Here is a 23351-nt window from a genome sequence, read left to right as displayed (position 1 = left end):
AATTGGTGTAACAGAGTGGAGAATAAGGATAAGGCTAATTTATTATAATTTGTAGGCTGCCATGGGAATATCTGTACTATTTTTATCATCTTTGTGAAAACCTTTTAAGATTAAAAGTCCATAATAGACAGTGAATGGGTGTATCAAAAGAGAGAATTACATCTGTCCTTATAAATGGTTTCATTAATTTTGTTCCCACCCCTTTGAAAAATATAGCTTTGGTGGATGTAGAGAAATGAGAAAAAACCCACAAGACAAGTGGTTTGCTAGTTTTGTAAGCGATTATCAGTTGACCCTTTGTTTTTCTCTCCATATGACTTGGTGTATCCTGTTCTTTCCAATATGAGCTATCTTAAATTTTCCTGCTGTCATGTTATTGTGATAACAGCCACAATCTGTCAAGTTCCCAATTTGTGAAATGCCCAGTTTATACACTTTAAGGCCAGTAGGGACCATCATGATCATCTGGTTTGACCCCTGCACATTGCAGGCAACAGAACCTCATCCATCCACTCTGGTAATAGACCCATAACCTCAATCAAAGGAAGCTGTGCACACAGAGGGCTTCCAAGATCCAGCCTGGTAGTTCCAAGGGCCAGGTTTTAATCTCCAGGATGTCAGTGTTAATAGTGGATCCACTGACTGCTATAGAAAAGCACAGTTCTTACAGTCAGGTTTCTTGTGCGAATACTGGCATTTCCAACTTCAGAATTGCTTTTCACAAATATTCAGCTATAATCCCTTAACAGTCTCCATTTTAGTGAACATTCCTGCTAGTATAGGGAGTCCTCGAACTTATGACACCCAACTTATGTCGGATGCCACTTGCAACGCTTTTCAGTTGACTGCCTGTTTCGCCCCTACGATGCTTTTTACACCCTTGGGATGCTCAATTTGCATAAAGACAGGTTTCAGAGTAGCAGCCGTGTTAGTCTGTATCAGCAAAAAGAACAGGAGTACCTGTGGCAACTTAGAGACTAACAAATTTATTTGAGCATAAGCTTTCATGGGCTACAGCCCACTTCTTCGGATGCATAGAATGGAACATATATTGAGGAGATATTTATACATACAGAGAACATGAAAAGGTGGAAGTACCCATACCAACTGTAAAAGGCTAATTAATTAAGAGAAGCTATTATCAGCAGGGGAGAAAAGCTTTAGAAGTGATAATCAAGATGGCCCATTTCGGACAGTTGACACGAAGGTGTGAGGATACTTTAACATGGGGAAATAGATTCAATTAGTGTAATGACCAAGCCATTCCCATTCTCTGTTCAAACCTAAGTTAATGGTATCTAGTTTGAATATTAATTCAAGTTCTCGAGAAGCTACCTGCCAGGCTGCAGCCCCTGAGGGAAGGGCCTAGCGGGTGCAAAGGGGCCAAAGGGGAAGCAGCCCAGGAAGAGAGGCGTACCAGGGGAGAGAAGGAGGGCAGGACGGCTGCCACCGAAGGGTCCCTGGGTCGGGACCCAGTGTAGACGGCAGGCCTGGGTCCCACCCCTTCCCCTTTGCATGAACACCCAGCCTGTGGATGTGATGAGAGTGGACTGCACCAGACCCCTGACACTAGGGGTTAGACTTTGGGGTGTGTTGACCATGGTGGATGGGGCACAGAGAAGGACTGCTGATAACACCAGACCCCCGGAAGGGGATGAGACCGGAGCAGTGGGCATTTCCAGAGGGCAGTGTCCTAAAGAGGAAGCCACCGAGTGGGAAGCAACGCAGGTCAGATAAGAACACCAAAGGAGTAGAGGACGGACGGGACACCACCAGCAGTGGGCGCCCTGCTGAGGACTGAGCTAATTCTCAGAGCGACCAGCGGGAGGCGCCACAGTGGTGAGTCCCAACACCGTTACAAGTTATTGGGCCCGATTCTTCTTTCACTTATACTGTTTTTACACCAGCATAATTCAATTAAATTCCATGGAGTTGCCTCAGATTTTCACCCATGTAAAATAGGAGAATCTGTCACTCCATTGAAGCCAATTCAGTTACTTCCAATTTAAAATGATGTAATGGAAATCAGAATCTGGGTATTTTTCTTGCATAATGTTGACTTTTTTTATTCATTGTTCATTCTCTCTCCTGCTCTCACTCTCTGTTTATAACTTCACTAGTCTAAAATAAAGGAGTTCCGCTGAATTTTCTGATGTGCATTTGTATATTAACTGCAAAATAATCTGTTCAAACTTCTAATGAATATTCAAAATGAATTTGCGTAGACGTACAGTGTTTCCACATCCTTTGTATGTTCCATATTTACAACCATTCTGGTGAATCTATTTGCTTCTCCTCTCGTTCACACTGGTATACATCAAGAGTAATGCTATAATGTCATTCTAGGAAAGACCTAACTGTCACTACAGTACAGCCACTGATTCCTACACCACAGGTTCCTACCATAATATGCAGGTAGGAGTATCTTTTTACAAATGTCTCACTTTATTATTGTGCACAGCGAGCATACTGTTAACTTAATATGTCATCATGAAGCATTCGTGAACCCTTTATGTGTCCTGGTGTTGGACAGAAAGAATAGCTGTGCCTCTTTTTCTATGGTACCACTTTCCCAAGTGAAGAATGATGAAAAAAGGTGGTCTCGCAGCCAGACTGTGCGGTGGTATCCAGATTCACAAAAACTTGGACACTTCCATTGTAATGTAATAAAGGATTAACAGGAAAGCTAAAAAATGTTATTACCTCCAAGTCACCTTGCCCATCTATGCAGCTCTCGGTGCACCACAGTTACAATTAAAATTTGATTTGGTATTCATTGTTAACATTAATTAGAATGAATCCATTATGCATTCCGCTTGATGTTTTGTGCATTTCCACAGAGCTTTCATTGCAGCTCAGCATTAATTAAACTTTAATTATGGATGCTTAGTTACATGACTGTCAACCTGCCAAGTCCCATATATGTGATACCAGCCTTTACAATGCATGACAGACTGAAAATAAGGGACATAATGAAAAACATAAAGAGTCAAGTGAAGAATGATGTGGAGGTTCATCTCTTTGACATACGTTACATATTCTAAAACCCCAGCTCCAAGAGTCAACATTTCTTTTTCCAGCAATTTAGGATGAGAGTATCAATTACATTATTACCAGGTTTATATGCAACCAAAATACATCAATGGCCTGTCTTGTAATGGTGCAGTTGGGGTGTGGCTAAATGAAATATTGGTCTATAAAGGGCCTGATCCTATAATTATTAATCATGCAACACTCATGTTAAAATCTATGGGAATTTTGGCTTTGCAAGAACTGTCAGGACAGGCCAGAGTTGTGTTTTTTTACTAAAAAAAGCGTTTTCAGATATCATTGTAAAAAGTTCTGTTCTGTCCTTTTAAGGGGACCCTATCAGATATTTATATTAGAAATTGTTTTCTTTCCACTATTTGTGTTACCATTTTAGAAGAAAGAATTATTATTTTCCAGTCTTAAAGCAGTTTTAAGACTTGAACCAACTCCCATTAAAATTAAAGGAAAGACTCCTATTGATCTCAATGAGGACTGACTAGGGCCCTGATCCCAGTCTAGAACTGTCTTATTTAGTGAACTAGATTGCAGCTAATTTGTGTATGTTCAGACACAGGTCAATGTATGGCTTTGACTCATTGACTTCTTTGCTTACTATCAGTATTATTATATGAGCATAAGCTTTCGTGGGCTACGAAAGCTTATGCTCAAATAAATTTGTTGATCTCTAAGGTGTCACAAGTACTCCTGTTCTTTTTGCGGCTACAGACTAACACGGCTGCTACTCTGAAACCTATTAGTATTATTATAGTGTCAGAAGCGTATAGTGTCAGAAGCGTGTTACATGTACTTTTTTTGTTGACCAACTGCCTCTCCAGCAACAAAGTCAGATTATGCGAGGGTCTTGTATAAACAGTGGGTATGAGCACCAAAAGCATAGAGATTTTTTATTTTGTATACGTGAATATTGGCTTTAAAGTGTATGGCCATGCCATTTGCCATTGAGTAGGTAGATAATTTATTCTGTTTAGGTTCTCTTCTTCTACTGCACGCACCACCGTGGTCTCTGAGCATCTTTAAGTACAGGCCTTCACAAACCTTCCCCAGCATTCTTGAGTTAACAAGACTATACTAGCCTAAGGCATCAAAAGTGCAAAAGAAGAAGAAAAAAGAGAAGAAGTTTTGCCATTAGTCAGTTTGCATAATTGTGTGTGTTAAAATTTAAAAAGTAAATCTAATGCAAGTGTCAAGATGAAAGGGTAAAATCAGTACTATAATTCTGCAGATACAATAACCTGTGTGCCTGGCAAAGTGTAATATGTAAAAGTTCTTTGATTCTTTTCCATTTTACTTGTTTGGATACCCAGGAAAAAAAAGATGCACAAGAGTACAAATGGATCAACAAATACTTTGTTAATGGTTCCCACTTTAACACTTTGTTAGTGGTTCTCAAGAGGCAATTCCAAGTCTTAGCACTGGACTCCCAGCTATGATAAGACATTCCAAGTGCAGTCAAAAAGGGGGATGGGTAAGCTGCTCTTAGGACGATTCTGCTTTATTGAGTTAAAGAGCTGAATTCATAGAATCATAGAATCATAGAACTTAAGATCAGAAGGGACCATTATGATCATCTAGTCTGACCTCCCGCAAGATGCAGGCCACAAAAGCTGACCCACCCACTCCTGAAATAATTCTCTCCCTTGACTCAGCTGTTGAAGTCCCCAAATCCTGATTTAAAGACTTCAAGTAGCAGATAATCCTCCAGCAAGCAACCCCTGCCCCATGCTGCGGAGGAAGGCGAAAAACCTCCAGGGCCACTGCCAATCTACCCTGGAGGAAAATTCCTTCCCGACCCCAAATATGGCGATCAGCTGAACCCCGAGCATGTGGGCAAGACTCTCCAGCCAGACACTCAGGAAAAAGACTTTCAATATCCCAACATTGACCCTCGGTACTAATTACCAGTGGCGGCACGTTATTGACCTATTGACTAAATCACGTTATCCTATCAAACCATTCCCTCCATAAACTTATCAAGCTTAATCTTAAAGCCAGAGAGGTCCTTCGCCCCCACTGTTTCCCTCGGTAGGCTGTTCCAGAATTTCATTAGCAATAAATAAATAAATAAATAATCCTCAGAACAAGCATAAAAGTGCAAAAGCTGATTAAGAAGATGTAGTTTGAAATCACAATACTAAGGCATCATTATAGCCAGGGGCGGCTCCAGACCCCAGCATGCCAAGCACATGCTTGGGGCGGCATGCCGTGGGGGGCGCTCTGCCAGTCGCCGGGAGGGCGGAAGGCGGCTCCGGTGGACCTCCCGCAGGCATGCCTGCGGAGGGTCCGCTGGTCCCGCGTGGCTTCAGTGGAGCCATGGGACCAGCGGACCCTCCGCAGGCACGCCTGCGGGAGGTCCACCGGAGCCACGGGACTGGTGACCGGCAGAGCGTCTCCCGCGGCATGCCGCCCTGCTTGGGGCAGTGAAATGTCTAGAGCCGCCCCTGATTATAGCTCAAACTCCCTACAAGTATATGGCTTCCCAGAACCATATCTTAATGGACAGAGCGAGATTACTGCATCCTAAACTCATTCCTCACTGTGAGGTTATTTTTTTGGCAGATGATACTGTGACTGCATGTATAATTGTGACCATATTTGTTAGTAGGTTTTTCCCCTGAGTGTATCGTTTTGTTATTCTATTTGACAAAAATCAGAGAGTGAATGACTTTTGTGAGTCTAAAATGAGAATGTGTGGAAGCATATTTCTCTGCAATATTTTATGTTGTTATCTTATTATTCTGATCCACTCAGCTGTACAGTAAAGAATTCAGTATCCTTTTCCTCCCTCCTCCATATAAGCAATACAGATTTGCCGTCAGAAACTAAAATGAAAAGCAGTTATTTTTTCTTAAACACATCAATCATAAAAGAGGACAAGAACATGAAAATGTGCTCATGTTTTAAAGTTTACAATTCAGGCAGCTATCAAAGATTTTGTTCTTATTACCGTGAAATGAAAGGGCAATTTTAAAGACATAATTCAAAACATAGAATTTTGTGCTCACAGCAATCATAATGAGAAAGTACTGCAGATATGCATGAATACCCCCATAAGAAAAATATGAGTCTGTCTGAAAAATATAATTGTCACCCACTTCAAGTTTCTCTTAGTTCCTACATCATGTTTCATAAAACAACAAACTCATGACCTTGTTTAACATGTTATAACCAAACATAGTGTGACATCATGTTACAGCTGATAATATAAGAATGGGTGAGATCCTCAGTTGGTGTAGCTGAATATAGCTATGAAAATGTACATACCTGATTATTTGGCCTATTTATTTGGAGAAAGATGAGAGAAGCATATATCACTAGTGATTAATCTCAGTTTAATTTGAATGAACAGTCAAAAGTTTGGATTCTACTTATCCAAACCTATTTCATTCTCATAAAACTGGATTGTCTCATGATGATGATGATTAGAGTACTTCTTGGTTTGGTTCAGCTTGAAAATACCAAATAACTGATTTTTCATTCATATCTCAACATATTCATAAATGATCTGGAAAAGGGGGTAAACAGTGAGATGGCTAAAATTGCAGATGACACAAAACTACTCAAGATAAGTAAATCCCAGGCAGACTGCAAAGAGTTACAAAGGCATCTCACAAAAATGAGTGACTGGGCAACAAAATGGCAGATGAAATTCAGTGTTGATAAATGCAAAGTAATGCACATTGGAAAACATAATTCCCCAGCTATACATATAAAATGACGGGGTCTAAATTAGCTGTTACCACTCAAGAAAGAGATTGTGGAGTCTTTGTGGATAGTTCTCTGAAAACATCCACTCAATGTGCAGCGGCAGTCAAAAAAGTGAGCAGTATGTTGGGAATCATTAAGAAAGGGATAATAAGATGGAAAATATCATATGATCTTTATACAAATCCATTGTATGCCCCCCTCTTGACTACTGTGTTCAGATGTGGTCTCCCCATCTCAAAAAAAGATATGTTGGAATTGAAAAAGGTTCAGAAAATAGCAACAAAAATGACTGGGGGTATGGAATAGTTTTCAAATGAGGAAAGATTAATAAGACTGGGACTTTTCAGCTTGGAAATGAGATAAATAAGGAGGGATATGATAGAGATGTATAAAATCATGACTGGTGTGGAGAGAGTAAATAAAGAATTATGTACTTCTCATAACACAAGAACTAGGGGTCACCAAATGAAATTAATAGGTAGCAGTTTAAAACAAACAAAAGGAAGTATTTCTTCACACAACACACAGACAAAACTATAACAGGGTTCAAAAAAGAACTCGATAAGTTCATGGAGGATAGCCAAGATGAGCCGGGATGCAAACCCATGCTCTGAAGTCTCCCTAGACTCTGTTTGCCAGAAGCTAGGAATGGGCAACAGGGGATGGATAACTTGATGATTACATGGTCTGTTCATTCCCTCTGAAGCAAGTGTCATTGGCCGCTGTCAGAAGACACAAAACGGGGCCAGATGGACCATTGGTCTGACCCAGTATGGCCATTCTTATGTTTCCTCCTTGCATCCTGCAGCCAGATAAAAACAGCAAGATTGACTGAAGATCAGAATCAAGGTAAAAAAAATTGTGGGTACAGATGAACACAGCTGCTACTCTGAAAGGTAAATAGAATGACTCCACTGAAGTCATTATGGTGTAAAACTAGAACGAGACCAGAATCCAGTCCAGAACGTATTGAGGAGCATAGCTTTTTTTCCAGTCAAACTTATATAAAACCTCAACAAGAAAAAAAAACCCTCAGTGTTAGTTTTGGGGAAAAGGTTTGTATCAGAGTTCATTTTATGCAAATCTATTTGCTTATCCCTAAAAGTCAGCCAAAGACAGATATGTTCTCTCCATCTCAAAGTAGAAACAATATAGCTGATATTTTGGTGCAACATAGGTCTAAAAACAATGTTTGAAATAGAGCTGATAGCTATGCAGTTGCATTATCTTCATTGATTGTCAAAAATGGTGGGATGGAAATTGCATAATTATTGAATGAAAATTTCCAAAAAAATTCAGTGAGCTGTGTTATTGTTGTAGCCTTGTCCTCCTTACCCATCACTGTGTTTGTTATGTCACACTGTGATCCTTGTTCTCCCACTCCAGGCACTTTCTGCTTTTCCATATGAGAGCTTGTGGGGGAACAAAATTATCAACAAGTACTGTGATATTCAAGGCTAGTGCTTGATAATGCCTGGGTGGAAGTTCCACTATTTGTGCTTGCTGAAGGGAAATATTTAAAGAGATTTTTCATGTATACAGCAAACTCTTGGTTGGTTTGGCTTAATGGATGGTCTTTTCTTCCCACTGAAAGGAATTCTTAATTAACCAAAGGCACCATTTTAGTAATAATGCTGCTGCCATGGGAGCTGAAAAATGCACTATATTAAATTGGACAGACCCACTGAGTTGAGAGGCTACACTGGTCTGATTACTGCTTTTCAGTTACACCTGTGCCAAGTGAGTGCAAAACACAGGTGTAACTGGCTACACAAGATACCAGGCAGTAGAGAATCAAGCCCATCATCTGCAGAAGGAAAGTGATTTAACCTTTTATTTCCAGGTGCCAAAGGACAACTGCAAGATGCCCATGATGGCAGATTTGGATTTGTAATTAGCATAAAAAGAGAGAACACCTGGAAGAGGCAGTGATAAACCAATACCAGGCTAAGGAGACCAAAAATTGTTAAAAAAGCAAATGGATGGAACCCACATGAGATTAAGATATCTGAAAGTCTTAAACATAGTAATGCATCTATCGTGTGACACCTGTCTCCCTTCAGCAGGCTTCATTGCTATCAAGTATAGATGGATTTAAAGATGGTCCCTGAAATATGTCTCAATTAAGTGAAGTTCCTATTTAAGCATGTTGCACTTAACTGAATTATTTGGTCTCTGATGCCATGAGACAGTAATGTGGGAGAGAAAGAGGGGTGGGGTCTCTGTCTTCCTCATCTTGTGGCTAGTTGGGGTATATCCTTCTGCAGCTGGGGGGCCAGAGCCAGGTGAGGGCCCCAGTAGAGGGAAGGAGCATTTGAAAAGGTCTGAAAGCACACAGGGTATAGCAATACTGGAGCTGGAAGGTGTAATTTCCAGCTTGAGTATATCTTGTTCTGATCGAGCTAGGGCGTTAAAAATACAGCATATCTGCAGTGGTGCAGGCGGTGGGAGGGGCTACCTGCCCACAGTATAATTCCATCTGAGACAGTAGGCGCATACTTGGGGTGGCCGGCCCCTCCTGCTGCTCTCACCACTACAGCTACATGCTATTTTTAGCACACTAGCTCATTCAGAGGTAGAGCAGGTTTGTCTACTTGAGCTGAAAATTCCAACTTCAGTCTAGACGTACCCACAGACTGGCCATGCTACCCGCTGCAGAGCTGCAGTCACTGTCAGCGCTCTGTCACGCAGAGATGTTGGGCAATGGCAGCCGGCAAGGCTGCTAGCAGAGAACTTCTGTGGCAATAGGGACAGCCAACATAAAAAGTCTTAGAAGTCGTTTCCCCAGCTTCACAGCAAAGCACCAACTCTTTGATTTACCCAGCATCTCTCTGCAAATGTTCAACTGCCAAACAAGAGAGGAGTCAGTCAGAAATTATCTGAGCAAAAGGCAGATTTCTATATGTGAGCTGTAGGAACAGAGATCCCATTGTCCTTGATAAATTAACTGCTAGCTGCTTGATTCCCCATGACAGACTTTGAATCAGAGAGGTCTGAGCCAAACCACTGTTCTGAATATCCCTAACTTTTGTAGAAATTTGGGTCTGGATTAAAACTTCACAATTGTGCAATATCACTGGGCTCACTCCTCAGAATTCTCGATTGGCTAAAATTAGACCAGAAAACTGGCATTTGGGACTCTGTCATTGGAAACAGAGTGCTTTTATTTACAAAGTGTGCACATGTGTCAGTAGTTCATGGCCGTGCAGGCCTATTCCTTACTACTTGTGCCAGGAAGGATCAAGTACCTGTAGATGTCGGGAGTGAACAAGTCTTACTGAAGCTTTCAGTGTTCCCTCTGCTAAGCTCTGCTCTGACAGTCCTACAGCAAGGATGTTAAAAATAGAGAAGATCTATTGCAATCCTTCGCTGGGATCTTAACCCCCAAGCCAAACAAAATTCCAAGAGATGCAGTTACTGGCTCCTAGATGACCTTTCTCTGTGACCAGTGCCAGTTTGCTTCAGGGCAAGATTACTTTCTCCAGGATACTGAAAGAGGTAAGAAACCTTCCATTTCTATTTGCCAAGAGAATAAATCCAGAATCACTCAGTCCTTTAGAGCTGGAAGTGTCTCTGTAATCACTAACAGACGTTCACAGCATGCCCTTGCCTACCTTGACCATAATGGGGAAAAAAGGACATATTTGAGGCAACATTTTTAGGGTAATGAAATATTCATAAAAAGACAAAAATACACCTAGAATGCTTGGTAAAACTTAAACATCATTGGAGCCCAAATATAGCTATTCATAGTAATTGTTGGGTTGAAATTTAGGTCATCAGAAATAAAAAAAATCACCCATTCATACAGTCCACCTTAGCAGCTGGAGAAATGTTCTTAATTCCTGTTGTCAAGGCTCTATCCCTTAGTTTCTTTCATTAGTAATCAGGAAATATTCCTAGGAAATATTGAAGTGAATATTCATTGTGGGTAAGAGCTGAGACTACTCAATTTGGACAGTTGTTCCGGGATCCTGATTTGAAATTGTACCAAGAGGTCTGTAATAACATGAATAAGAACAAGATCCCATATTTTCAATATTTACAAGTCAAACATTTTATTGTAAAATCTGGATATGAGGTAGACCTTTAACCATATTTGTTCAGTTGACCCAGGAGCAAGCTGGAACAAAAGGTTTAATTGCTAAGATTTATACAATTTTGGCTGAAAAAGATGTTAAGAGAATAATCCAGACAAAAAGGTGTGACAGGGCTTTGGACAAAGATACAAATGAGTGGGAAAAGCGACATACATCTTCAGTTTGTGTAGCTCAAATAATTTATTTATAAATTACTGTATAGGTAGCATTTGACTCCAATTAAGATCTAACATATTTTTGCTTCTAGTGAGATGCTCTGTTGGAGGGATTGTAGGGAACAGGGAACATACTTGCACATCTGGTGTTTGTCTCCAGGAATTAGATGATTTTGGGAACAAAATATTAAACAGATTCATCTTATGACAAAATGCTGGCTTCTTAGAAATCCCCTGACCTGCTTACTTAATGCTCCAGTAAAGGATCTACATTTTAAACATAATGACAAATTGTTTTTTGTTATTGTTAGCAGCTAAACTTTTTGTTGCCTATTACTGGAAAAAAGTGACCCATCTTCCTATGGAGTTGTGGTATAATAAAATATGGACTATCCTTGTAATGGAAAAGCTTTCACACCATACACAAAAGAAGTACTAAAAAGAGGATAGATATTTAGAGACTTGCTCACTCTTTTTAGCATACTCAGAGGAAGGCTTCCCAGCCAGCAAGCCAGAAACTTTAGCCAAATTCTTGGAATATTAACCTGATCCTGAACAAGTAGTATACAGTGTAGTATGTTAATGTTTTATTGTAACTATGCATTTAAAAAACAAACATTTTTGGTAAGTTTGTCCTGGGGTCACTACTATCAACTTCTAACACGCCAATTGAACTACACCTCTACCTTGCACTCCAGTGGATCAAAACAAGTTCAATATAACACAGTTTCATCTATAACGTGGTAAGATTTTTTGGCTCCCAAGGACAGCATTATATCGAGGTAGAGGTGTATTTGTACACACTGCACTCAGCAAGTTCTACTCATTATAGTACTAACAAAATGTCTTAATGTTTTGTAATTGTAACCTCCTATACTTTTATTGATAAGATACCCCATGGTTCTAAGCAGTGCATTATATCGGGGTGCTCTATGAATTCATTTGCAGGGTGCTCTCTTTTTCTCAAATAGCACAGAGCAGCTGTCTGTGGCAGTGATGGGAGAAAAATACTTCATGTAAATAACTTGCAAGTGGAGTTACTCATTATTAGTAAAGACAGTTCTGAAGGCAAAAGCAAAGAGCATTTGCCAGCAAGAACTTTTAATGAGAATGTCATTAAAGAATTCAGTCTGAAAACCACAAAATAAACCATAGGGCACCCAACTGAATACTCTGCCTCTCCATTTCTGTCAGCTGGCAGCACAGGAGGGTGATTTCTTGGACAGCATCTATTAAAATGCTGCAGATACACAGCAGGCATGCAACAGTCAAATGTGGGGTTCAAATACAGTGTGGAAGAAAGGAGGAGTTAGACAAAGGACAGCCCATCTGGAATTCTGGGATAGCACCTGGGCTTATTAGTCTGTGTTCTCACCACAAAGGTGGTGAGTTGTCAGCCTGGGCTGAAGCAAAACCCAAACTCAAGTCTATATCCTCACCTGGGTGTATCCGCCCAATCTTAAAGTGCCCTGAAGCCTGGCCTTAAAGTTTTCTGGTTGGTCTGAAGGGGAATTAGAGGCTACACCTGGGCTAACTGCAGTGAAGGCATAACCTTAGAATCAATCCTCATGCAAGTGGTTCTCCTAAATAAGATGAGAAAAGAGACTTCCCTGTTCCTAAAGGAAGAAGTTTCTAAAGTATTTCAGTTACATGCTCCTGAAATTATAATAAATTTATAATTAAAGAGCTACTGTGTAACAAAACACAGATGAAGGCAGAGGGCTAAATCTTGTCCCTATTGAAACACATGTTCAAAACGTCCATTGATTTCAGTAGGACCAGAATTTCATCCCAAATCTGTCATTTGAATGGAGATATGCATACAGCTTGAACATGACTTGAAGCTGCTGGTTAATTATTTAAGTTCTCAGTTATCAAAAAGACAAAGTGTGAGGAAAAACAAGTTAAAATTATTGACATTATCAGGAACAATTGTACATGGTATTTTCTGTGCAGTGGCTCAGGCATTTTCAAGGACAGACATTAGTATATTGAACATGTAAGAGTGAGGAGAGAGCTGCTGGCATGGTCAAATGCAAAGCAGATTTCCATCAGTATCTTCCTGAGGATGTCAGTCACCAGTAGGTGGAATTTCAACTCATCAAGAGATGTTGTGTTCCAAAGCCAGGTTAGAAATTTGTGAACAAAGGTGGTAAAATAAGTTATGAATTTCATCTCTGCTCATTGCTAATGTATAATAGTGTCAGAGAGCTATGTCAGAGGCATGATCTTGGACATTTTATAGAATTTTTGGAAGAAGTCAGGTTACTCTTAGTTCAAAAAGGACGATTACACAGAATTAATGAACTTGTAGTGGCTGAATGTCTAGATGCTGTTTGCTGATTTCACTCATAGTTCAAACTGAATGTAAAACTTCAAGATAAAAAATGGTGACACACATCATGTTAGTAAACATCAGTAGCTTGTGAAAAGAAGCTGGAAATATTGAAGAAATACTTGGACACCAGAAAGCTTAAATATTTCCTGTCATTGAGGAAACATCTGGAAAATTCAGCTGCTGTCACAGACAATGCTAGTAACATCAAACGAATGCACCAGTCATACTCAAACAGAATTGGGGAGTCACTGGAAATCTTTACAGGCTTCCATTCCAGCAGTTGGAAAATGTCGCAATTAATTAGATAGCTGCATTGAGTTTAGCCACTCAAGATCATCACACTAGATATTGACTGCTATATGGCTTGCTGCTGTCCTTGTATTTATTTTCTTTCCTGTTGAGGTATTAAACATTTTTTTGCACACCAGGTGTTCATTCAAGACTTTCTTTTCTAAATCACTGAGCATGGGGGGCAAGCCTTATTTACAGATATTCCAGTGATTTTGGTTTGGTTTCGGAGAAAAACATTAGTGCTATTCAGACACAGATTCAAAGAGATAGATCAAGAGCTACTAGTGGGGAAAAATAGCACCAGTATCCTCCTCAAATAAACAAAATCAAAGCTATCCTACTTTTATAGAACAAATGCAACCACATCAGCTAAAACTGCCTCCTCTGTCTGTTGTGTGTGAGCTTTTTTTCTTTAAAAAAATTGCCAATCAATATTCTTTCCCTGTAGAGGTAAAATAGGGATAAAGTTAAATTACCTCAGCACCTCCTATATTTCGGCCTCTTTCCAATACACTTCATAGGTCATCATCTCCATAAATATTTTAAAATTGGAAAGACTGCATGACAATTGTTTTGTATATCATGTGTTTGAAAGTAACCTTAGTCTATTAGTTTTTATCTTTTGAAAACTAAATTCTAATTTTAAAGACATAATTTTGCTCTAGAGTAAATGTTATGATTATATCAAAGAAATTCCACTTTTAGTCCCCACACCCCACATAATTTTCTTTCCTTTAATATTTATCCCTTGGAAGTTTTAACAAGTTTTCTATTTCTTAGGCCTCTTGATCATGCAGTAAAGTAATCTTGTTCAATATCTGACCCCAATCTTATGGCAACAAGTTATGATATAATAAATGTCAAATTATAAAATTAGATATAACAGCTTTTTGTTAGCCTCTGTGAAGTGAGTGAATGACCTTAGTCCATTTCCTAGTGGAGAGGTGTCTGTGTCACAAAAAAAATCACCACAACTAGCATTATTTGGTAGAACTGCGTGAAATTTTTGTCAGAAACATAGCTAGTGAACAATGCAGATTCAAATACACCAAAATGTTTTGTGAATGCCTATCTGTTTTACTGATTGTCACGTTTTTGGTATTTTTTAAAAAATCTGAAAAAGTCAAAACATTTCATTGTGACACTTTCAAAACAACATTTTGTTTCTGAAATTTCCTTCAATTTTAATTTGTAAAAACCACTCAAAATTAAAGCATTAATTAAATGTTTGTCCACCTGAAATTATTGTTTTTCTTTTTACCTGCCTTTTTTCCTCCCCAGAACTGCCAGCGAAGCCAAAGAATCAATTATTTGCACAGCTCTACTAACTGGCACCCTGGTTTCCATTTTCAACAGAGGAACACAGGCTTAAAATCAGATACAATGAGTGACTGAACCACCCTTCCACACTGAGATCAGGGCTGAGTAAGCACAATAGGGCAGGGTGAGGAAGTTTTATTCTCTAGGTACTCTGAGGAAGCCCCTGAAAAGATATTTGAATGTGTTCCCTAGCTAGAAGATTCAAGATCAAGAGTGCAACCGTCTCCTCCAAACTTCTCTGCCAGTCCAGCTGAAGGGTTGGAAATAGAAAGAAATAAGTAGTGGTCAGAAATGATGTTTGTAGAAGCTTCTCTTGAAACACTCCAACACTGAAAATTCCAGTGAGCCACTATTTAATTAGTCAGAGGGGGCATTTCAGGGAATAGAAGAAGTAGCTCATACTTGCATGAGTTCAAAACACTTTCCCCACAGCATGCTCTCTTCTATTCCTCCCTCCCTCCCCAGAAAATGAGTCCTGGACCTAGATTAAACCAGAGTCTCCTGCATGGTACCAAGTAACTGGATAATGAGAACCATTTAATAACACTTTGTAAAACTCTCCATTGCTGAAGATGGCTCACTTCTTTGAAAACATGCAAAGAATAGATAAATGTGTCTTTGATCAACGTATGTATAAGCTGCAATTTTACAACAGACCTGATGGAAATCAAGCTAACAAGCCTCTGAACTGTGGCCTGCTACATGGAAATAGGGGGGGGAAATATAATATTTATGAGCTGCAGAAAGAGACAGTCTTGTCTTAGAGGTATTAGTGTTCATCAGTTTTGACTGACAATTTTCTCTTATTCAAATTCAGTGATTTGTTAAACACTGAGTGAGCCAGTGACTTCATTGTGATACATGATAGTTGATCTGCCATCTCCAATACATTTTGTTTGATTCTACCTTCTGGTGTTTTCCTTGTGAGACAGATTCCGCACAATACTGTTGATATCTTTAGAACTCCTTTTTTCCTCCTTGCCTTGTTAATGGTGTGGACAAATAGCCTAACTAGTTTTAAGAGGGAGTCTGATAAATTTATGAATGGGATTATAGGAATAGCCAGGGACTGGACTCAATGACTCAGGAAGTCCCTTCCTTATGCTCTGTATTTCTGACTTTTCATTTAGATCAGAATACTAGGAAAAACAGACAGATATTTGTGTAAATATATATCTTAATTCTATTTAGCGACTGCACATGGAAAATAAAAAGGAAACAAAATTAAATGTTAACTTCAGGTCATAATAAAAGACTTCCATGACTGTTATTGTTCATTCAATTAAATGATTTGATTCACCAGAGCAGCAAAGAAGCAAAATAAAATTATCAATAAGATCATCAATTTCAATGACTCTGCAGTAAAAATGAACATCTGCTGGTATGCAAAGCAGTTACTGACATGGTGCTAAGAAGAAACTAATTAACATTACTAAGGAAGTAATATATGAATGAGCTAATGCAGTAATTTTAAGACAAACTATATGTGCAAAAATGCATTTTAAAAAACTGTAAATCAAAGAACCTAGAAACATCAGGATTGTTTTTTTTTTCATTTATACATAACAGATTAACATACAATGATCTCTAGGACTGAATTATATTCAGAAATGTCCCAATCACACCTTTCCTTACTACAAGAGTAAATACACATTGGGTGAAATGAAAATGTACAGATCTTTTCTAGATGATGAGAAAAACATTCATTCATTCCTACAATCTCCAGGTTATGCTACGTAATGTAATGGGGAGTTACCTGATGGTGCTGTATCAAATAGTTTTACAAACTAGTTCTATTTAACTGGATAGATAGACATTTCTTATTTTGGAGAAATTTCTGTTAACTACTTGTGGTGCAGTTCTTTTCAGAATCTGAGTGGAACAGTGATAAAAGGCTCGAGCTTCTTGAATCATTTCTTATTTTCAGAGCTCACACCTACAGAAAATCTCCATGCAAAAAACAAAAAAACAAAACAAAAAACCCCCCTGAGAATGTTACATACAGTTGAATCTCTTTTCCTACAATTGGGAGGAATATTTACTGTGGAAATCCTCCTGCATGCAACTGAAGGCTAAAAATGTGCCATTTATTCACCGGTCTCTCTCTACTAAACTTCAGTGGTTCCTACTTCAAATAGCTACAATCTTTTCAATATGTGTAACAGTACCTAGGACAGTGTGACCATAAACCCTTTAGTAGGTATTACTGAAATATAATGTTAAATAAGTTATGATAATAGCCAGAAGGTTCTCCAGGAAGGACTATGCCTCTGGTGGGACAATACCTTCCTGAGCAGCCCATTGTACACATCTGACTGCAATTCCTAGAAGTCCTAGAATCCTACTACTGCCCTACTGTGCACTCCACCACTATGTGAGTTAGCGCAGAGCAAGTTGAGGGATTGATCCTGCTTCCTCCCATCCCCCTTCTATGTCAACAGTTGAACACCTGGAAGTTTAGAAGGGATGTTTGGAAGTTTTAGGGGCGCTTAGTCTACTGAGAAATTGAAGAGTTACTGTTAGTTGACATATACCACCAAAACAGCACCCAGAGGTCTGACTTCCAGTCACTATAGCAATGGGCATGCCATTACTATGAATATTTCATCTGGTGAATTTAGCTCTTTTCTTGATTTGATTTCTCTATAAAGAGACTTAGAATTTTTTTCACTGCACAATTGTTAATTTTGTTTTTGTGCAAACAAATATCAGCCTAGGGGTTGCTCCATGCTGTGAGCATTCCTGGAAGCATTCAATATTTGTGAATCAATATTCATGCTCTGTGATAACAGGGTTAAAAAAAAAGAACTAGATAAGTTCATGGAGGATAGGTCCATCAATGTTTATTAGCCAGAATGGGCAAGGATACTGTCCCTAGCCTCTGTTTGCCAGAAGTTGGGAGTGGGCAACAGGGGATGGATCACTTGATAATTGCCCTGTTCAGTTCATTCCCTTTGAAGCACCTGGCATTGGCCACTGTCGGAAGACAGGATACTGGGCAAGATGGATCTTTGGTTTGACCCAGTATGGCTGTTCTTATGATTGGTCACATATAGGAAGTCGCATGATTGTTTTTTTACAGTCCCCACCTAGACTAGGGGGTTATATAGTTCATAGCTTCTGTTGTCTGAGCTTACTTCACACACCAGGGATTCCTTGAATCCTTCCATTCCATCTCACAACCTCCCTGGGTGCCACCCCCCATGCTACTATTTCAGGGACTCTGCATGCCCCCCACCTTCCCCTTCCAAGGGTTCTTCTTGCTCCCCATTCTCCTCTCCTCCATTTCCAGACTCCACCAATCTCTCTGCCATGCTAGCAGCTCTTTGTGATCCCCATTACTATCTTTCCCCCACACCAAGGGCCCCCAACTCCCCCCATATCAGATTCCCCAAGCTCCCTCTTGCCAATAGTCCTGGATGCCCCATTATTACCATCTGTCCCCATTCCAGGGCCTTTGTGTGGCCCCCATTCCAGGGTCCCTCATCCTCCCTATAGCAGGAGCTTTGTATGCACCCCCATTCTCCCTATACCCAACTCCATCTATTCCAGGGTCCCCCATTTTCCCTGCTCCCCTTCATAGAAGAAGACAAGTACCCACATTTGCCCCATAGCAGAGTCCCTCATTGTACTCTAGGGCAGAGCTTCTGTGGGTAACATTATTATCCCCTGTGATAGGGTGGAGTAGGCCTTGCTGGAAGCCTCAGTCTCCTGCCATACCCATCCCAGGAAAGGAGCAGTAAAGGAGTCCTCCAAGAAGCCTAGAGTGGCTGCAAGGGAGGCAGCCAATCAAAGAGGCTGCAGGGAGCAGCCAATCAGAGCCCAGGAGGGCCACATAAAAGGAGCCGCAGAGGCAGAGACAGTCAGGTCTTTGCTGGATCTAGAGGAGTGTAGTTGGAGCTCCTGGCTGCCAAAAAGGAACTGCAGAACCATAGACAGCTCAGTGCAGGTAGGGACGGGGGCAGTAAGAAAATACTCTTGGCTGACTGCTAGGCCTGAACTTAGATGAGCCTTGAAATAAGGGTGAGGCTGGAAGTGCAGGGAAGTGGCCTGGGGACTGAAAGCAGGGTAGTTAAAGGTACATGGTGGCTGTAATGATGCTGGTTCTGGTGGGACCCAACTGAGAGTGACAATTCAGGACAAATTGCTTAAAGCAGGGCAGTTACAGCCCAAGGCTGGTGTTTTTCCACCTCTAAGGCAAACCAAACCATCCAGACAGAGAGGACTTTGGTTTTAGCCCACTGGCTGACCACAAGTCACACAAGCAATTCCCTTAGACACTCCAGTTTCCCAGTATCAAAGGGGTAGCCATGTTAGTCTGGATCTGTAAAAGCAGCAAAGAGTCCTATGGCACCTTATAGACTAACAGACATATTGGAGCATGAGCTTTCGTGGGTGAATACCCACTTTGTCAGATGCATGTAGTGGAAATTTCCAGAGGCAGGTATAAATATGCAAGCAAAACTCAGTCAGGCTAGAGATAACAAGGTTAGTTCAATCAAGGAGGATGAGGCCCTCTTCTAGCAGTTGAGGTGTGAACACCAAGGGAGGAGAGACTGCTTTTGTCGTTGGCTAGCTATTCATAGTCTCTGTTTAATCCTGAGCTGATGGTGTCAAATTTGCAGATGAACTGCAGCCGCACCATCAGCCACACCATCTCCGGTTCATGTAAATAACATCACAGTTGCTGTTATTCTTGGGGTCCCTGGTATGGGACCCGCACTAGTTGGTAGGCACAGGTCCGTCCCACCTCCCCTCCCATAGGCCCTGGAGAAGTGTTCTACAATTAGACAGCAATAACTCCCAGAAGGGGAACTGAACTGTTGAGAGGCCGAGCTGCGGCCAAAACAGATCAAGAGTGCTAAACAATTGCCTCCATGGAGGAAGCCCTAGGGCTGTGGACCAATACCAGGGATGGGACTGGTATTAAAAGAGTGCAGAGACACCTGACCAGAAGGAGGTGCTCACGGGAAGTGGGTGCCACACTGTTATACCCCATTTCTCCTATGTTAGGGGATCTGTATGACTACCCCCTCATACCAGGTTCTCCTCCGTCATGCAAGGGGCTGTGTGCATGCCCTCATCCTCCCCTGACTGCATAGCACTTGCTGCCACTCCCCATTATTCTTCCTTCTCTTCGGGAGATAAATAATTCACAGTGTGAATATATTAAACTCTCCTGGAGGATGGCAGAGATGCAGTGGGGTACTATTATGCTGGAAGGAGTTAATGGGTTTTTGGTTTGTAGAGCTGTTTGTGGCTTTGATAAAGAGCTGATAATGGCTCAGTGTCCTTCATTTCGGTATTACAATTTTCCCCAAAATCAATAGAGTTGATGCCTAGAACATTCCCTGAAATTTTGGAATGGATTGGCTGGAGTGTTAAAAAGTTATTGCATTAAATACAAACAGAAAAATGCCATAAAGGTGAATGTGAGGCCTTCCCAAGCTCAGCCAATGACCTTGCAATTTACAAACCTACGATCAGAGCAGTCAAAATTGTCCACATATTCCATGACTCTTTCTACAATGTACTTTATCAATACTTTTATCCAAGTTTTAATCAGACTGGACTTTGAAATCATTACCCTTTCTTTTGTTTAACAAAAATCATCCAGCTTTAACCATACAAAAATAGCAGTCAGAAAGTAAATAAGGTTTTGAAAATGTGAAACATTTTGAAAACTACTGTAGTTTAATTACAAAAACTAAGAGGTTGGGTTTTTTTTTAAAGTCAGAAAAAACAGAAAAATAAATCCCTTTTGAACCATGTGAAATGGAGACAACTTTAACATTTCTTGTAAAATCATTTTCTCAGCTTTGACCAGCTCTATGTTTACAACTCCAATGATCACACATGCTCAAGGGCCTCAGTATTTGTGTAAATATTCACAATACATTCACCTACCATGAATACTCCTAAGAAATAACATTTACTCAAACATGTGTTCAGGGAAAGTGATTCAAAAGGCTTGCAAGTACTGCAGAAGTAAATTCAGTTTTTATTTTAAATAATACATTTTATGATGTTCTCCCAGATCTAACTTAGAGAAAACTCAGGTGGCAGAAATGTCTCCTGATTCAGCAGACCTGCAGAATATGGTAGCCTACAGATTTCCCAGAATGTTGAATGTTTGTTTCCCCAGTAAGCGAGGACTAGAGCTGGTGTCAATTCATCCAACCCGGAATGTTTCATGGTAATATAAGTTCAGTGAACTTTAATTGAATCTCAGGCAGGGTTCCAATGATACTAGCTCACCTGGTAGGCCATTGGGGACTTTGGGCTTCTGGAATCCTGGACCCTGGAAACCCTGAAGTTGCTAGCACACAGGCAATCTGTGTGGTCACACTGGTCTGGAGCCACAGACTCTAGAAGCCGTGAGTCCTCCATCCCCAGGGCAGTCCTCATGGTATCTCCATGAGCTTGGAAACCCTGGGGGTTCTCAGGACTTCCAGGGTCCCTGCTGTGGAAGTGGGAGCTTGGAAATTCTGGAAGCCTCACCTCTAAACAGTACTCTGCTCCTAGCTCCATGGCAGGCAGTCTGGCTTGAACAGGAGCTTTCAGAGCTTCCTGGCTCTATGGCAGGGAGCCTGGAAATCCTGGAACTGGTTTCTTGGGTGAATGGCACCAGGGAAACCCTGCCATAAAGGCTGCCTGGGGGTCTGGGACCCCAGGGCTTCCAGATGGCTAAGCCAATTTGGGAGCCCTAGGGTCCCCAGCCCCAGAACAATTCACATGTCAGGGACCTGGAAGTTTGGAGAGCTGCTGACCAACATTGAAATTACTCTTGTGAGCTTCACTGTTTCTCACCAAGAACAGCAGATGTGAAACCATCATTTTCATGGCTCCTATTCAGTGGAAGAACCAGTGAGTGTGAAAAAAAATCACATCAATTTCTGGCAGCAACAGCTGCAGTTATGAGGAACATATTTTGTCTTGGAAACACATTCTTCATGTTTCAAAAATTCAATAAAAATCCAAAATTACTAGTTCATGGGGAAACTTCAAAATTCCTCACAAACTGGAATTTCTGAGTTTTGGCCATCACTAGTGTGGATTTAAATTAAGCTGAATGCAATACTTCCATAAAGCAAAGATACACCAACAAATAAACAATTACTTGACTGGAACCATGCACTTAGTATTCTGCATTAAATTGATCATTCTAGTGGTAGCACTCTATCAATAGCTAAGTGGTGTGTATTTGTTTGGGTTTTTTTTATAGCTGCTTTGCTGAGGACTAAAAGGGGAAACAAAATGAGATTTGAAATCACTGTAAGCGAAAGATCTTTAAAGAGTTTATTAGAGATACAGAGGACATGGCACATATTGCCATCATCAAGCACATCAGCAAATAAACTTAAATCTGCCACATTGGACATCACAGTGATACAGAAAGTATGGGACATCATTTGCTTTTACCATTCTATAGGCTCCAATTCAGAAAGACACTTAAGCACCTGAGTCCACCCCTATTCAGGAAAGCATTTAAACATGAACTTACCGTTAAGCACATGCTTAAATGTTTTCCTCTAAGGATGCTTCTCTGAGTCAGAGCTGCTCAATATTTATACCGGGAAGTCAAGAATGCAAAGGTGGGAGTTTGATTCCTTTATTGGCTTACCTGATCTGATTGTATAACATTTGCTTAGCTTTGGATCCATGAATAGGAATGATTCCTTCAGCATAGTCTAGTTGTACTTCATGGTGGTAACAAAAGCCTTATGTGTTGCTTTCTCGATTGTATATTTTCTTGCCAGCTAACCACCTACTATACTACCCATCCATTACCTCCTGCCAATAGCACAGTTTATCTTGTGCTACTGCTTCTTCTAATTGACTGAGTGGAGATGGGAGGCAATTGAACGGAACTGCTTCAAGTCTTCTAGCAACCATACAATGAATATGGTGTAATGGATCACAGGAAGTGCTGTACTGCATGTGAGAGATCCTTTCTAAGTAGTGAAACCACTCTGTATAGACCACCTGTAACTGTTTCTTTGAGTTGTCGTTTGCAGTGTTGTTGCAGCTGTCTGCGTCCCATGATATTAACGAGACAAGGTAGGTGATATCTCTTATTGGACCAACTTCTGCTGGTGAAAGAGACAAGCTTTCAAGCTTGACAAGACCTGAAGAGCTCTGTGTAACTCAAAAGCTTGTCTCTGTCACTAACAAAAGCTGGTCCAATAAAATACATTACATCACCCACCTTGTTTGTTTGAAGGCAGGCTCACACTTTCAGCTGCAAATGACTTGAACTGTAAGCTTTATGGAGCAGGAACCCTCTTTTTGTTCTTTGTTGATATGGTGCCTAGTACAATTTGGTTCTAGTCCATGACTGGAGCTCCTAAGGGTAAACACAATACATATAATTAACAACAAAATTAAGAT

Source organism: Mauremys mutica, chromosome 3, assembly GCF_020497125.1.
Source record: "Mauremys mutica isolate MM-2020 ecotype Southern chromosome 3, ASM2049712v1, whole genome shotgun sequence".
Classification (NCBI taxonomy): Eukaryota; Metazoa; Chordata; order Testudines; family Geoemydidae; genus Mauremys; species Mauremys mutica.
This window is presented reverse-complemented; position numbering follows the sequence as displayed.